The sequence below is a fragment of the Felis catus genome, chromosome A2, assembly GCF_018350175.1.
Source record: "Felis catus isolate Fca126 chromosome A2, F.catus_Fca126_mat1.0, whole genome shotgun sequence".
Lineage (NCBI taxonomy): Eukaryota > Metazoa > Chordata > Mammalia > Carnivora > Felidae > Felis > Felis catus.
The window spans coordinates 3,070,458-3,086,306 of record NC_058369.1 but is presented as its reverse complement, the minus strand read 5'-3'; the positions used below and the strand labels follow the sequence as shown (position 1 = coordinate 3,086,306).

At 61.7% G+C, this 15,849-nt stretch overlaps 2 long non-coding RNA genes across 3 annotated transcripts; both read right to left on the bottom strand.

The window, feature by feature from the left end:
• Positions 1-4,311: 4,311 nt before the first annotated feature.
• On the bottom strand, positions 4,312-7,003 carry LOC102901497. Of its 2 annotated transcripts, none has more exons than XR_006587868.1 (3): positions 6,400-7,003; positions 4,770-5,147; positions 4,312-4,378 (listed from the first exon to the last, which is right to left on the bottom strand). It is a non-coding gene; the product is annotated as an uncharacterized LOC102901497 (long non-coding RNA). The 2 variants fall into 2 exon arrangements; XR_439625.4 differs by having other exon boundaries at positions 4,320-4,378; positions 5,033-5,147; positions 6,400-6,574.
• Positions 7,004-12,140: 5,137 nt separating this feature from the next.
• LOC109493684 lies at positions 12,141-15,776 on the bottom strand. The gene is made up of 2 exons (XR_006589222.1): positions 13,428-15,776; positions 12,141-13,108 (listed from the first exon to the last, which is right to left on the bottom strand). It is a non-coding gene; the product is annotated as an uncharacterized LOC109493684 (long non-coding RNA).
• Between the last annotated feature and the right edge of the window lie 73 nt (positions 15,777-15,849).

The window sequence follows — 15,849 nt, the reverse complement described above, 5'->3', positions numbered from 1 at the left end:
CGTGGCCGCGATGGGAGAACGTGGTCTTTGACATGCTCCTCTCCCCTCCCCCGCCGCCACGAGGTCTTGGGGACCTGGCAGGTGTCTTGCCCTCCACCGCACATCTCGGACCCGGCACGTGTCGGTGCCGGTGCCACCCGCAGCCCGGGGCGGTGTTGGGCAGCACAGGCCCAGCTCTCCATGGGGATGACCCCGGCCCCTCAACCCGGGGCCACAGGGCCACGCCTGGGACGCCTGTGGTCGTCCCACGGGAGGTGGGGGCCGGGGAGGCCGCTGCCCAGTAGCGCCCGGGGCGCCCCGCGGAGCAGGGTCGCGAATGGCCACGGTGGCCAGCGGCGGGTGAGGGGAGGGAGACCCTCTGTTACAGAGTCCGGGCCCTGCTCCCACGGGACCTCAGGGTCGATCCCTGAGGGGTCAGACGGTGCGAGCCAGGGTGAGCCCCGCGTGACTCACCCCTCTCCTGCCCACTCAGTGCGTCTGTGTGTGTGTATTATTTATTTTTAAGCCAGCTCCACGTGGGGCTCGAACTCTCCACCCCGAGACCACGAGGCTCCTGCTCCAGCGACTGAGCCCCTCAGTGTGTGCATTTAAAGGGGCACAGTACCCCAGGACCTCAGTGGTCACGTGATCGTGGAAGGCAGTCTCCTGGGGGGGGGGGGTCAGTGGAGGCCCCTAACCCAGGGAGTCTCACCTAGGGCAGTCCTGCCCCCCAAGAGACACAGGGCGGTGTCTGGGGACATCTGTGGTTGTCATGACCAAGGTGTTCCCGGTATGGGGGGGGAGGGGGTCGGGAGCCCGGGATGCTGCTCGGCCCCCAGAGCGCCCAGGCCGACCTCTGCAGGAACGACCCACCCCAGGGGACACTGCCCAGGGCGGGAGCCTGATTCAGCCCCAACCCCTTCCCCGATTCGACGGTCCAAGAGGCCACGGTCGCCCAGCCAGCAAAGGTCAGCGCCTGCCTCGTCTGCGTCCCCGCAGCCCTGCCTGGACTTCCCGCGTCCACAGCCGGGGATGCCGTGTGGCAGGAGGGATGTGGGCAGAGGTGGCCCAGAACCTTCTGGAAGGTGGGGAGTTCGGAGGAGTGCGCTCAGCCAGCAGCCGGGGTGGAGGTGTGTGCCCCCGGCAGGAAGCCTCAGGTCAGAGGCGGAACTCGGCCTCCCTCTGTGGGCCTCGGACTCCGGGTTAACAGAGGTCAGAGGAAACTGTGACAGGGTTTCCCAGAAAGCGGGGTCCGCCGCGGGGTGGGGGGGGGCGGAAGGGGAAGGGGCCCGGCCCGCCCCCCTCCCGGGCTCGGAGCTGACCAGGTGTGCGCGCCCCAGGCCAGGTGGGGGGAGGACCTGCCTGGCCGGCCATCCCCATGGCAACGCAGGGCCGGCTCCGAGGAGGAGGAAGGAGGAGGAAGGAGGGCCGGAGGGAGAGGCCTGGGCCCCACGGCTGCCTGAACCGGGCCGAGGCTCAGTCTCGGGTTTCTGCCCGGCCTTCCCAGGGGACGGAGGGGGGCCCCAGAGGGAAGGACTTGGAGAACCAGAGGCCCCAGGTGAGGGAGGGACCTCGGCCTGCAGCCCCGGCTCCTCCCGTGAGACACCCACCCCACGGTGGTGGCCGCGGGACCCCGGGAGCCCCACCGCATTGCTGCCCCCCCCCAGCTCAGTGGCCTCAGGGAGGGTCCTGCCCCCCCGGGGAGCCTCCCTTGGCTCCCCGCCCCACCCGCACGGGGTCAACCCAGGCTGCCCCTCCCCCAGGAAAGAGCAGACCCTCTCCCTTCACCCCGGCCGCACCCCATAACGTGGGCGACACGTTCAGCAGCTCTCGGGACCCCTGTCCTTCCTCTCTGACCCCCACGGAGGCTGCGCGACTTGCCCAAGGTGACCTGGGACCCATGTGGAGGGTCCAACCTGGCCCGGGGCCAAACCCCGGCCATCCTGCCTGCTCCGCACTCGGTCACCGTCTTTTCCCCAGGCTGCTCTGCGGTGGGGTCCACGGCCCGGCCACAGAGCTGGACGCAACTCCCAGCGCCCTCCAGCCTGAAGGCAAAGCGAGGCAGAACCCCACGGACTGGCTGTTCTCTCCGAGAACTGGCTACACACGAGGGTCGCCGAGGGCCCTCGGGGGCAGGGAGGGCCCCCCCCCCCAAGCAGGGAGCAAAGCTGGGCAGTGGGGCCCTAGAACACGGGCCCTGGAGATGGGCCTGGCGGGGGGCGAGGCAGGGAGACGAGGTTCAGAATATTTCACGACTGTCCAGCAGAGCAGTGACCACTCCCCAGTAGACGTGGGAAGGAACCTGGGGTCACGAGGCCCCCACTGTGCCTGGCGTTGACCCTTTCATCTCCGTCGCTGTGGTGGGACACAAGGAGGCCGGGACAGCGGCTGCCGTGTCAACGTCCCGCTGGCCTTGGGCACGAGACTGGGTGGGTGCCGAGTGGGGAGCCAGGTCGCTTGGACGTCTGGCCAAGACACCGGTGCTTCGTGCCAGGGCCGGCTGCCGCCCGCGAGCCAGGCGGTCGTGTCACACGAAGGGGTTCAGGAAGACGAGTTAACGGGGAACACGATGCACAGAGCCCAGCACGGGGGTCCAGTCCCAAGGGTGGCCGTCCCCTTGGGGGCCCTGCCAACTGTGCCGGAGGGGACATTCATGGATTGACAGGGGGCCGGACCTCTGATTGGGTCCAAGGGCAAGGCCTTGGACTGGAGACCCCCCCTCGTCCTCCCCTGGGGCCCAGCCCTGAGGTCCGTCCCTCCACAAATACCCTGGTCCAGGGGGCCTGCCTCGTGTGGAAGTCAAGGCCGGCTCCTGAGAAGCTGTCCCGTCCTCCCTGCCCCCCGAAAGACCAAGCCCACCGGCACCGCTGTCCGCTGCCCCCACGGTCCCCGTTCTGCTCCCCTCTGAGCCTTGTCACACTCCGTTCCCTCTGCGCCTGCCCGGTTCCTGCTCACTGACTGGTGGGCATCTGCTCAGAATTCACCTTCTCAAGGCCAAGGCGTCTCCCCTGCTTCCCCGCCCCAGGTGGCTGCATTCCCCCCTCCACTCACGTGCAAGCTCGTGCAGGGGTCAGTCTCCACACCGCTGTCCTGACACCCCGCTCCTTTCTTCCAGTGACGGGCTTGGATTTTTCCACGGGGACCCAGAAGCTCTCTAAGCACAGCCACGTCAGCACCCTCATGCCAGCTGCCCCCCTCCCCGGGGACCCAGGGTGCAGGTGCAGGGGCTGCCCAGGGGTCCTGGGGATGAGGATGGGAGAGAGGTGGGAGGGGGGAGAGGAAGAGCAAATCTCTCACTCACTCTGGCCTCCCTGTCTGCACCTGCTGTTCCCCGGTTCTGGAAGGTTCTCTCTTCCGTCACCCCTCTCCGCCCCCAAATCCTGCTCAAACTTCAGGCTCAGGACAAACATCCCGGCTCAGGACAGCCTTCTCCTTCCCCTTCTCCCCTCTCCCCTCCCCCCACCCCCACCTCCACCCTCAAGGGCCGCCAGACCTTCCGGGGAACCTTCAGCACCACTGCTGGTGTGATTTTTCCGTCTCCCGTCTTTGTGGCCTGGGACTTGCTGGCGGGCTCTTCACCGTGATACGTACATGACTCGGGCAGCAGGAGAAAAAAAACAGGTGAACTTGGACTGATCACAACTAACTTGGTGCATGAAAGGGCACCATCCAGAGACAGCCCACAGAGTGGGAGGAAATATTTGCAAATCTTGTACACGGGAGGCGGGTCTAGTTGTAAGGATGTGCGAAGCAAGCGTCCTTACGACTGGACAACCAACAGTTTTCCCAACGAAAAAGCGGGCAGAGGATGATGGCGTCCAAGTGGCCACTGAGCACACGAGCAGACCTGGTACTCAGTCTCCCTGCGGATGACACCTGGATCGGGGCTGGGTTTCCGGCCGGTCCACCGAGGGGCGGGGTCTCGGCACCAGGACCTGGGAGGGGGGTTAGCAAGGCCCAGGCGGGGGACCTGAGGTTGGGGGTGGGGAGGCATGCCTGGGTGATCGCCTGGGTGTGCCGTTCCCTGTCTTACCCCACATCAAAAAGCTGTTCCCTGTCTTACCCCACATCAAAGGCGGGGAGCCTGCGAGGGGCGCAGTCGGTTAAGCGGCTGACTTCAGTTCAGGCCATGATCTCACGGTTCGCGGGTTCGAGCCCCACGTCGGGCTCTGCGCGGACAGCTGAGAGCCTGGAACCCGCTTCGGAATCTGTGTCTCCCTCGGGGCGCCTGGGTGGCGCAGTCGGTTAAGCGTCCGACTTCAGGCAGGTCACGATCTCGCGGTCCGGGAGTTCGAGCCCCGCGTCGGGCTCTGGGCTGATGGCTCAGAGCCTGGAGCCTGTTTCCGATTCTGTGTCTCCCTCTCTCTCTGCCCCTCGCCCGTTCATGCTCTGTCTCTCTCTGTCCCAAAAATAAATAAATGTTGAAAAAAAAAAGAATCTGTGTCTCCCTCTCTTGCTGCCCCTCCCCCACTTGCGCTCTGTCTGTCTCTGTCTCTCTAACATAAATAAATATTAGAAGAGTTTTTAAAAATAAACATTAAAGAAAATTAACAAACAAACAAACAACTAGCAGGTGGCTCCCGGATGACGGAATCGGACACTGTAACTGTGATTTCTCTGTCTCCTTCCCTGCCTGGGGACTCCGTGCCCAAGGTGGGGCAGGACACAGGCACAGGTGCAGGGGGGCCACCGGCCCACGTGGGCTAGGAGGAAACCCCTGTGCCACCCTCTTTCCCCTCCCGGCCTCTCCCCTCCCTTCCCCACCTCTCCCTTTGGTCTGCTCAGCTCACCATAGCCCTGCAACCCTCTGCCTTACAGGGAAGGGACCGCTTTCCGGCCCGCCTGGCCCCTGCCCTGTGTCCGCCAGCCCCTGAGGTTCCGGGAGCCTCTGGTGTCCTCAGCGGGGACCTTCCGGGTTCACGGCCGGGCCAACCTAGAGGGCAGGGAAGGGGTTCCCCGGAGCCCAGCAGAGACCTGGAGAGCCTGGGTGCCAGGGCACCTCCCCTGGGTGCCCCTCACCCCACAAAACGCAGGGTCCCCGAATATCACTCACTGTGGGCGGACACGCTCTCATCAACACTTTGTTTTGGTCACCTCAACACCTGCCCTCGTTCACAGCAGCATGATTCACGGTAGCCCGGGCTGGAAACAGTCCAGACGTCCAGCAGCTGAAAAACAGGTACACACGGTGCGTCCACCGCGCACGCGCACGCCCCTCGGGTGCATCCACCGCGCACGCGCACGTCCACAGATGCACGTGTCCCCCGCGCACGCGCACGTCCCTCGGCCTCTAGCGGGAGCCAGGCGCCCACCCCCGCCGCCCCGCGGACGGACCCCGAACACACGACGCTCAGGGAGGGAACCGGCCACGAGAGGCCACGCGGGGCGTGGGTCTGCGTGTGTGAAACGTCCAGGACGGGCTCATCCACGGACGGGAAGGGGGCTCGTGGGGGCCGGGGGCCGGGGGTGGGGTGGGGATGACAGCTAATGAGGACAGGGCTGCTTTTGGAGTGATGGAATGTTCCAGAATTAGTGGTGGCGGTTGCACAGCTCTGTGAACGCGTGAACGTACTAACAACCAGTGAATTGTACTCTTGAAGTGGGTGAGCTGTACAGTATGTGAATTATATCTCAATAAAGCTGTTATTAAAAAAGCAAGCCACCCTCTCCCATTGGTTCACGCTCTATCCTGCCGGAGCCTCAGGTGACTCCCCGGTCCTGTCTGGCGAGTCCTCCAGGAGGCCCTGGGCCCTGAGCTGCGGGGGGAGAGGTGACGGCCCGGTTCCTCCCTGGCTGGGAAGGCAGTGGCTCTGTTCCCGGGCTGTGGACCCCCTGACTCCGCAGAAGGGCCGCAGGGTCCTGGGTGAGGCGGGTGGGACTGAGGCACAAGGCCACGCCCATTTCACAGACAAAAACACCGAGTCCCCGAGACAGGCAGGTGTGTCAGAAAGCAAGCAGAGCAGCTGGGCCGCCAGCCTGGGGCTGCCAGACAGATGCCGTGGTGGCAGGTGGCCTCGGGGACACTGTCCTCCCCTCCCTCCCCCCCAGCACACACATCCAGGCCGGGTCTCAGACCACATGGAGCCTCCTTCCTAGCGGTTTCTGGGCCAAGGGTCCCTTGCTGGGTGACGTCAGCTGACATGACATCCTGTTCTGCCTTGCACCCCGCCCCACCGGCTCCCACTGGGGACATCGCGGGGCTGTCCTTGGCGTTCTCTGGTGGACGTGACTCTCGGCCCCACTTCAAGGCGGCGGGCGTGGGGGCAGGAGCCGGGAGGGAGGAGGTTGCCCGCCCCGCCCGAGGTCACGTGGAGAACTTGACCTTGACCCCTTGACCTTGACCCCAAGAGTGGGGGGCGGGGGGGGGCGGCGGAGGTTCGGGAGAGGGAGCTGCAGGTGGCGCCCGGCGGGACCCTGTACCTGACGGCCGCCCCGTGCTCTCTCCACCCCTCGTTCCGCCGCTGTGGCTCTGCCCGAAAGTGAAGTCCGGTGACAGCAAAGTGAAACCGAAGCCTCAGCCCGCCGGGCCAGCCCCAGGAGGGCCGGGGGACAGGGGCGGCTGCCGGGCGGCCCACGTGGCAGGCGCCGGATGGAGGGCGGAGCCTGGCGTTCAACTGCGCTGATTTTAAAAAAAGAAAGAACTCGGACCAGAAGTGCGGCCTCGTCCTGCCGCCCGCCCCCGCCCCCCGCGGCCTGCTCTCCTCTGCCCGCCGCCTCCCAGGGGGTGGGGGGCGCAGGGCCAGGACCCGGCCTCGTCCCCTTGGGGTCACGGAGGCGAAGCCGACCCACGGGGCCCCTCCCTGAGGCGTCCCGTCACCGCCCGGCTTCGGGCCCATCGCACGGACGGAGAGCAGGGGCCCCCAGAGCGGAGACCGGCCGCCTCCCTCCGGCAGAGGGGGCAGAGCGCAGCAAGGGGGCTCAAGTCCCGGGTCGCGGAGAGCCAGGGGGCAGCGCTTTATCCTCCTGCCGAGCACCCAGAGGGAGAGGCCCCAGGCGCGCTTAGCAGCAGGCAGGATTGAAGTTAGATCCAGGCCAGGGTTTCTCGCCCTCAGCACCGTGGATGTTTGGGGCCGCATCATTCTCCGGGGGGGGGGGGGGGGGGGTAGAAGGGGGTGGCCTGAACGTCATGGGGGGCTCAGCAGCATCCCTGGCTCCAACCCTCCAAGCCGGGAGCCACCCCTTAGGGTCACAACCACTAATGCCCCCCCCCCAGGCGGGAGGGAGTGGGGTGGGGGTAGGCGGGTGGGGATAGCAGCCTGACTCACGTGACCCACCGCCCTAAGCAAATTCTTACAGTGTGGGGCCAGGCCGGGGAGAGAGCCGCAGAGACTGAGCCGTGACCCAGGCCCCAAAGGCAGGCAGGCTGGCCACCCCGAGCGCTGGAGCGCTCTGTCGAGGTTCTGAGAGGCCCCAGGGGGTCCCCATCCAGCCTGGGAGCGAGGGGGGCATCCAGGAGGCCAGGACGCAGGTGGAGAGAGAGGCCAGAGCTAGGTGCAAGGGCCCATTGCACAGGTAGGAATACTGAGCGGCAAGGTGGTGTAAGGGACAGCGGGAGGGCCAGAATAACCCGCCTTCCTCTAGCTCCCAGACCAAGTCTAAACTGCCTAAGTGAGGTGCACTAGCCCCCCACCCCCACCCCTCCCCGAGGTACAAATGGGCCAGGCATCTCCCCAGCCGCTGAGAGTTCAGAGGCTGCTGCTCGGGAAAGATTTCCCCTGTGAGGCTCAGGGGCTGTGCCGGGGGAGGCCTCCGGGCGCCTGGGGCAGTCGGGCGCTCCACGCGGCCTCGATTTGCCAACAAGTACTGAAGTGTTCCCGGTACTTGCACACCTGGTTTGGCCACCCCGGGCGGGCTGGTTAAATGTTAGCTCTTCCCCAGGAGCACCTCTGGGAGGAGCCCCGGGATCTGGGAGGAGCCTGACTGGGAGGAGGCTTTACCGGCCACCGCGGGAGCCCCTGCGGAGGGGCTGGCTGGCTGGTGGCGGCCCCCAGGCCTTCCGGGTGCCCGCGCACCTGACACGCAGGGCCCCTGCCCACGGAGTCAGCACCACGACCCCAGCAGGACCCTCGAAGGCTGGCGCCAGAGGCCGGCCCCTCGTCCCGTCCCTGTGGTTGGAGGAAGCAGTCTGTGCCCTTGCTGGGCGGACAGAAAAGGGCGGCCTCTGTGCAGCCGAACCCTGATGTGTTTGGCTTTTCTTTTTTCAGTCTTAATAGAACGAGACAGAGAGAGAGAGAGAGAGAGAGCGCCGAACTCTGATACTTTTATTGTGTAAAATCCACGTACGTCACCATCGTCACCATCTCCAAGCGCACAGCTCAGGGGCATCAAGGGCACTCACTGTCGTGCAGCCGCCCCCGCCATCCGTCTCCAGAACCTTCCATCTCCCCAGACTGAGACCCTGCCCCCATGAAGCACGGCCTCCCCACCCCTGGCTCCCACCATCCACTCTCTGACTCGGTGGACGGGACTCCTCTGGGGACCCCCCCCCCCGTGCGTGGGGTCACGCAGGACGTGTCCTTCTGTGTCTGGCTCCTGTCCCTGCACCCAGCGGCCTCCGGGTCCGTCCACGCGGTGGCAGGCGGCAGGACGCCCTTCCTTTCTGCGCTGAGGAATATTCCAGCGTGTGGCTGGACCGCACTGTGTTCTTCCCTCATCCATCAACAGACACTCGGGTTGCCTGCATCTTTTGGCCACTGTGAACACGGCTGTACAAACACCAACATCATTTTAGGAACCGAACTTTGCTCTGGATTCTCTGACTCAGGCCTCAGCAACCCTGTTGGGCGCTTTGGAGCTAGATGGAATCAGAACTGTGGAACTCATCTGCCTGCCTGGGGCCAGAGCGGACCGTGAGCGGACCAGACCCAGCACGGCTGGCCAGGCCGGGCAGCGGGCGGAGGCTCAGATGGGACACGAGCTGGTCTGTTATCCCTCCCTCTGGTCCACCCCAGAATCAATCCCGGCCTCCGCAGGTCAGCCCCACAGAGAACCCCGGTGAGGTAGGCCTGGCTGTCAGTCTGTCTGTCTTTCCTTGTGGGACGTGGCTTCCTGTCTCCCTTCCCCATCTTGGTCTTGTCCCCGAATGGGTTTGGTGAGACCACCACCTCCCTTGGGCTGAGCACTGGACCTCCAATATTATGACCTGAAATCACATTAGCTTTTTCAGAAGCCCAGCTATGCTATTGGTTTTGAGTTTCTTTTTTTTTTTTTTAACGTTGATTTATTTTTGAGAGACAGGCAGAGACAGAGCACAAGCAGGGGAGGCTTAGTGAGAGGGGGAGACACGGAGTCCGAAGCAGGCTCCAGGCTCTGAGCTGTCAGCGCAGAGCCCGACGCGGGGCTGGAACCCACGAACCGTGAGATCACCACCTGAGCCGAAGTCGGGCGCCCAGCCGACTGAGCCCCCCCAAGGCGCCCCACCACTTTCAACCTTTTCTCAGGGTGCAGCTCAGCGGCATCAGATACTCCCACACTGATGTAGCCATGCCCACCACCCGTCTCCAGAACTTTCTCACCTGCCCAGACTGAACATCTCGTCTCCGTTTGCTCAGCTGGCTTTTGAGAATGTGCCCAGACCTTTACGGCCCTCCCAGGAGACCTTCTGTTTATTTGGCTGTTTTGCGTCGTCTACCCTGGATCCAGGTCTCTCTCTGTTCTTCCAGACGCGTCTCCCGAACGGCCGATCACTAGCCTTCGGCACGTCAGCACCTTTACTCAGGTCGCTGGTAAACACAACAGGGGAGAGCTAGCTAGCTGGGTAGGTGGAGGTGTTTTTGCGCACGCACGCACCATGGCCAAGTCCTAATCTCCGGTACCCCAGAACATGACCTTCCTGGGAAATACGGGTATTGAAGATGTCCTTAGTGAAGTGACCGTGAGGTCATCCTGGAGTCGGGTGGACCCCTACTCCGATATGACTGCTGTCCTCATAAGAAGGGGGCCTTTGGACACAGAGACCGACTTGCACGGGGGGAAGGCAGGGAGACGGCCGTCGGTCTGCAAGCCAGGGAGCCCCCGAGGTTCCCGGAGGCGAGGAGAGAGGCCAGGAACACATCCTTCCCTGGGGTCTTTGGAGGGAGCCTGGCCTTGCTGACGCCTTGACTGTGGACGTGCGGTCTCCAGACGTGAGAGAGTATGTGCCTCAGCTGTCCTGTGGCGCCCAGCCTGTGGTTCCCTGTTATATAGCAGGTGCCAGCAAGGGGACTTAATATTTTCTAGGGTCGTTATCAGAGGAGGGGTCAGAGACACCTTGTAAGAATGCCATCCTGCTGGTTCTGGGTGGAGGGAGGAGGTCGTGGGTCTTTTCAAAACTAATTGCAGAGGCGCCTGGGTGGCTCGGCCGGTTGAGCGTCCGACTTCGGCTCAGGTCACAATCTCGCGGTTCGTGGGTTCGAGCCCTGTGCTGACAGCTCAGAGCCTGGAGTCCGCTTCGGGTTCCGTCTCCCTCTCTCTGAGCCTCCTCCACTAGTGCTCTCTTTCTTTCTCTCAAAAATAAACATTAAAAAAATTTTTTTAATACATAAATAGGGGCACCTGGGCAGCTCAGTCAGTTAAGCGCCCGACTTCGGCTCAGGTCGTGATCTCACAGCGCGTGGGCTGGGGCCCCACCTCGAGCTCTCTGCTGTCAGCACAGAGCCTGCTTCGGATCCTCCGTCCCCCTCTCTCGCTGCCCCTCCCTCCCCTGCTCGCGCTGTCTCTCAATCTCTCTCTCAAAAATAAATAAGCACTAAAGAAAAAACCCTCTTTAAAAATAATTGCATTATGTCATTTATATATATTTAAGACCAACAATAGAAGTAAACGTATCCATACACTTGCACACACACACAGGCAGGTCTAGGGACACCCCCAAGCCAAGGCCACCCTCTCCCTGATACTCCTTATCCAACTGTCCACTGCCCCCCCCCGGAAACCTGGCAAGCCCTTCGGGTTCTAGGCCTCCCGTCCCCCCACCTCCGACATCGGACCCAGCGACAGCTCTTTTCCACCTGACCTGCGGAACAGACCCGTTCTGGGGCGTCCGGGTGGCTCAGTCGGTTAAGCTTCCGACTCCCGATCTCAGCTCAGGCCGTGACCTTGCAGTTCGTGAGTTCGAGGCCCAAGTCAGGCTCTGTGCTGACGGCGTGGAGCCTGCTTGAGATTCTGTCTCTGCTTCTCTCTGCCCCTCCCCTGCTTGTGTTCTCTCTCTCTCTCTCTCTCTCTCTCGATAAACAAATAAACCTCAAATACAAAACAGACTCGTTCTTCCTGCTGCCGCTGTGACCTCCGTCTATGCTCCCCGGATGCCCACACCAGATCCCCGCTGGCCTCTCCGTGGCCTGTGTTGGGTTCTCACACAGCTGTTGGCGGGTCTAACGGATCATAAAGCCGGACAGTCACGTGCTCAAAACAACACTAACTCTTTCAGGTTGACTTCTTTTTTATTTTTTACTTTTTTATTGTGATCATGCATACGTGGCATAAAATGTACCATTTCAACCGCTCTTGCCTGCATAAGTTACTGACCCCCACACTGTCGTGCAGCCGCCCCCGCCATCGGTCTCCAGAACCTTCCATCTCCCCAGAACTGAGACTCTGCCCCCAGGAAGCACGGACTCCCCGCCCCCTGCCCCACCCCTGGCTCCCACCGTCTACTCTCTGTCTCTGTGGACGGGACTCCTCTGGGGACCCCCTGTGTGTGGGGTCGCGCGGACGTGTCCTTCTGTGTCCGGCTCCTGTCACTGCGCACGGCGTCCTCCGGGTCCGTCCACGTGGTGGCAGGTGGCAGGACGTCCTGACTTTTTAAGGCCGAGTAATATTCCAGGGTGTGGATGGACTGCGCCGTGTTAATCCTTTTGCCTATCGCTGGATCATTCGGTGGTTTCCACATTTTGGTGTTGTGAGTAACGCTGCCGTGAATACTGGCGTTGCTTTGCGTTTTAAAAGTCCGCAATTGGGGCGCCTGGGTGGCTCAGTCGGTTGAGCGTCCGACTTCAGCTCAGGTCACGATCTCGCGGTCCGTGGGTTCGAGCCCCGCGTCGGGCTCTGGGCTGATGGCCCAGAGCCTGGATCCTGCTTCAGATTCTGTGTCTCGTCTCTCTCTGCCCCTCCCCCACTCATGCTCTGTCTCTCTCTGTCCCAAAAATAAATAAACGTTAAAAAAATTTTTAAAAATAAATAAATAAATAAATAAATAAATTAAAAAAAAGTCCACAATCCACGTACCCCAATATTCACTCTTTAGAGTATAGAAGTCAGTGGTTTTCAATCTAATCTTAGAACATTTTCATCACCCCTAAAGGAAACCCCGTTCCCCCTTGGCAGTCACTGTCCCTCCCCGGCCCCCACGAGCCCCCTTCCCGTCCGTGGAGGAGCCCGTTCTGGACGTTTCACACCCGCGGACTCCCACCCCGCGTGGCCTCTCATGTCGGGTCCCCTCCCTGAGCATCGTGTGCTCGGGGACCGTCCGCGGGGCGGCGGGGGCGGGCGCCTCGCTCCTGCTCGCAGCCGCGGGATGTGCGCGTGTGCGGGGGGACACACCCGAGTGACGTGCGCGTGTATAGATGGACACGTTGTGTTTACGCATCCATGAGTCGACGGACGTTTGGACGGTGTTGAGTTTGGGGCTGTTACAAGTAACGCTGTTGCGGATTTTCGCGCACAAGTTGCTGTGTGGGCCAGAGGCTGTCATTTCTCTTGGATACACACGTAGGGTCCCCCGTTAACTTCTGGAAGAAGTGCCACAGCTGTGCCGCCGTGCGTTCCCACCACTCGTGGTGCTGGTGGCAGGGGGGCGGGGGTTCCGGCCTCTCCCCAATCCCATCGACACTTGTTACCGACCTTTTTCACTCTCCCCATCCCAGCAGGGGTGAGGTGGTGTTTCATCGTGGTTTTGATTTGCATTTCCCTGATGACTAATGATGTTGGGCAACTTTTCATGAACTTTATGGTCCGTTTATGTATCTCTTTTGGAGAAACGGCTGTTAAAATCCTTCGCCCGGTCGAAACAATTTGGTCACTTTGCCTTTAGCGTCGAGTTTCAGGTTTCTTTGTAGGTTCCGACGAGTCGGCCCTTATCGTAGCTATGATTTGCGAAGCTTCTTTCTCTCCCCTTCGGTGGGTGTTTCTTTCACTCCCTTGATGGTGTTCTCTGAAGCACCAAAGTTAAAGAATGTTACTTGAAAGATATTTTAAATTTCATGGCAAACAACGTATGCATTGGGGCGCCTGGCCGGCTAAGTCGGTAGAGCATGTGACTGTTGATCTCGGGGTTTTGAGTTCGAGCCCCACGCGGGGCGTAGAGAATACTTAAAACAATAATATACGCGTGGTACGGAATTCAGATCAAAGACAGTGAACAGAAGGTCTCTGGCCCTGCTCCCCATCCTCCTGAGAGCATCCCCCAGAAGCTATCCCCGCTCATGGTGACAAGAATTAACTGCTCAAAATCTACAAATTTGCAGCCTCACCAACACAACCTGAATTCATGTCCACCCAATGCCTCGCTGTGCGTCTTTGGGAAATTATTCAACTTCTCCTCCTCCGGGTCTCGGCGTCATCATCCCGTACCTCAGGGTTGACAATCGATGCTGCACAGGGGGACCGACAACGCAGGCGGAGACAGAAGTCAGAAAAGCAGAGGTGACGTTACCACCGACCCTGGAACGAGTTAGTTTGGAGACAAGTGCCCGCTATGTGTCAATTTTCGTATTGCTCTGTGGCTAAGACAGAGCTGGTCAGGTTGACACGCCCCAAGAAGCCGCTGACGGGGGTGGGGGTTCTGCCCATGAAGTTACAAACGCTATGAGCGCGTGTGGACGTTTCAGCTCTGAAAGGTGGGTTTCAATCCAGCGCTGCCCTGGCCAGGAACGGGAGGGGGGTGTGGCCCAAGAGTAGTAATAACACCGACAGAATGACATCTAGGCTGTACTAACGACTTCCGCCACACTGTGCTGTTGAAGATCGTTACCCGTGCCACCTTGTCTCTCCCCTGTTTACAACCCTAGGATGTCCGGGTCATTATTTTCTAAAGGACGCTGAGGATCAGAGAGGTTAAGTAACCTGCCCAAGGTCACACAGTAACTCAACCTCTTATGCTCTATGAACTCTAAAAATAGTATCTACCTGGGTAATGTGGGGGGAGGGGAGGGAGTAGGGTCTGAGGAATGGGGGTCAGGACAAAGCTTTGCCTCCCTTCCTGTTTTCACTGCAGGGACTGGAGTGAGCATGGGGGGGTGGGGCGGGGTATGCCAGCCCGGCACATCCTTGGAGGAGCCACCCCCAGCCCTTCTGTCAGGGTCCGGAGTCAGGTGGAATGCTGGATTTGACGCCCTTGCCCCTTGCCCCTCTCTGGGCCTCAGTTTTGTCATATGTAAGATGGAAATTATGTAACTCCTTCTTCTCAGGGCATAATGAAGTCTAGATTCAATGCCCATCTTCTGTACGCGTCTATATTCATTCCCTGCCCCTCCTGAAGCGGTTTATCCCCTGTGGAAAAACAGTGCAGGATACTCAGGGCTGCATGGTACAGGAGGGGAAACTGAGTCACCCGGAGGGTGGAGCTTGCGGGGAAGGGGGTGAGGCCATTGAGGAGCAAGGCCCGAGCTCCGGTTATCTGCAGGAGTCCCGGCACAGCCCTGAGACCTGCAAGTTGTCTTTCTGCCTGGCCCTTATGTCCTAAGGCTGATGGCAGGCTGGTTTAAGGAAGGAAAACGGGCTTATATCCCAGGCAGGGTCGTTAGAGCAAAGTCCCTGGGTTCCACCCTCACCGGGACCCACACGGCCCCTCCCTCAGTCCCTTCCTACCTACCAGGGGCTGGTTTCAGTCCTGGGGCTGGCACTTCCCCTCTGGGGGCCTCCCGGGTTTCCCCTAGAAGCCAAATTATTATTACAAAAGCCGATTCAACCCGTTTGGGAGTTGAAAGGCGCCTTTAATATGTTGGGCGAAGAAGCAATAAAGTACCAGGGGCGGTGGGAAGCTTTGAAGTCCGAGAAGGACAGACCCCATCCCCTTCACCCATGGCAGGGCCAGTAAGGGTGGTGATAATGATGATAACAGTAAATAATAATGATTATAACGCGATTGGATGTTCGAATGGAGGTAAACAGGACCCGGGACAGAGCCAGCCACTCGAGAGGCGCTCGGTAAAAGGCGGCTATAAAGCAGGTGCCAGCCCTCTCCGTCCGAGGGAAGGAGGAAGGGGAAACTGAGGCCCAGAGCCCCTCGCGCGGCTGATCGCACCGGCCGGCCCTCCCCAGGCGCCTACTGTGTGCAGCGGGCAGCCGGCCGGGCCGGGTCAGGCTGTTTCTCACCGCGCGGCCCCTCCTCCCCCTCCCCCGTGCCCCGCCGGACCTCTCCCACGACCGGGGAGGAAGTGGGAGAAATGGACAGGGAAAAAAAAGTCGGGCTGAGCCAACGCCTCCCCACTCCCCATCTCTGCCCCTCCGGAGCCACGCAGACCCTTGAGCGAGCGGCCCGCAGGACCCAGACGTCCGGGGCCCGGTCCCCGTCCAGCCCAGCGGCCCGCAGTTGGGTGGGGGAACTCGGAAAGCCGGGAAAACAACCGCCCAGCCCGCCCCTCGCCAACCCCTTCCCCCGCTACGCCCCTGGCGCAGCGGGCGGAGGCGACTCTTTTATATAATCGCGGGCAGGCAGGTTGGCTGTTTCATTTAGGGACCCGGGAGCCCAGCGGACCCAAGCCGTCAGTCGAAAACCCGCCCCCGGGTCCCTTCTGCGGCGGGACAAACTGAGGCCCCGGGAGGGCCGGCGCCTGGCCCCGGGTCCCCGCTCCCTCGCCCCCCCCTACCCCAGCGGCCCAGGCCGCCGCGACCCACGCCCGCGTCGGTCCTCGCAGTGCGCACAGCCCTCCCCGCCCCCGCTGCCATCCTGCC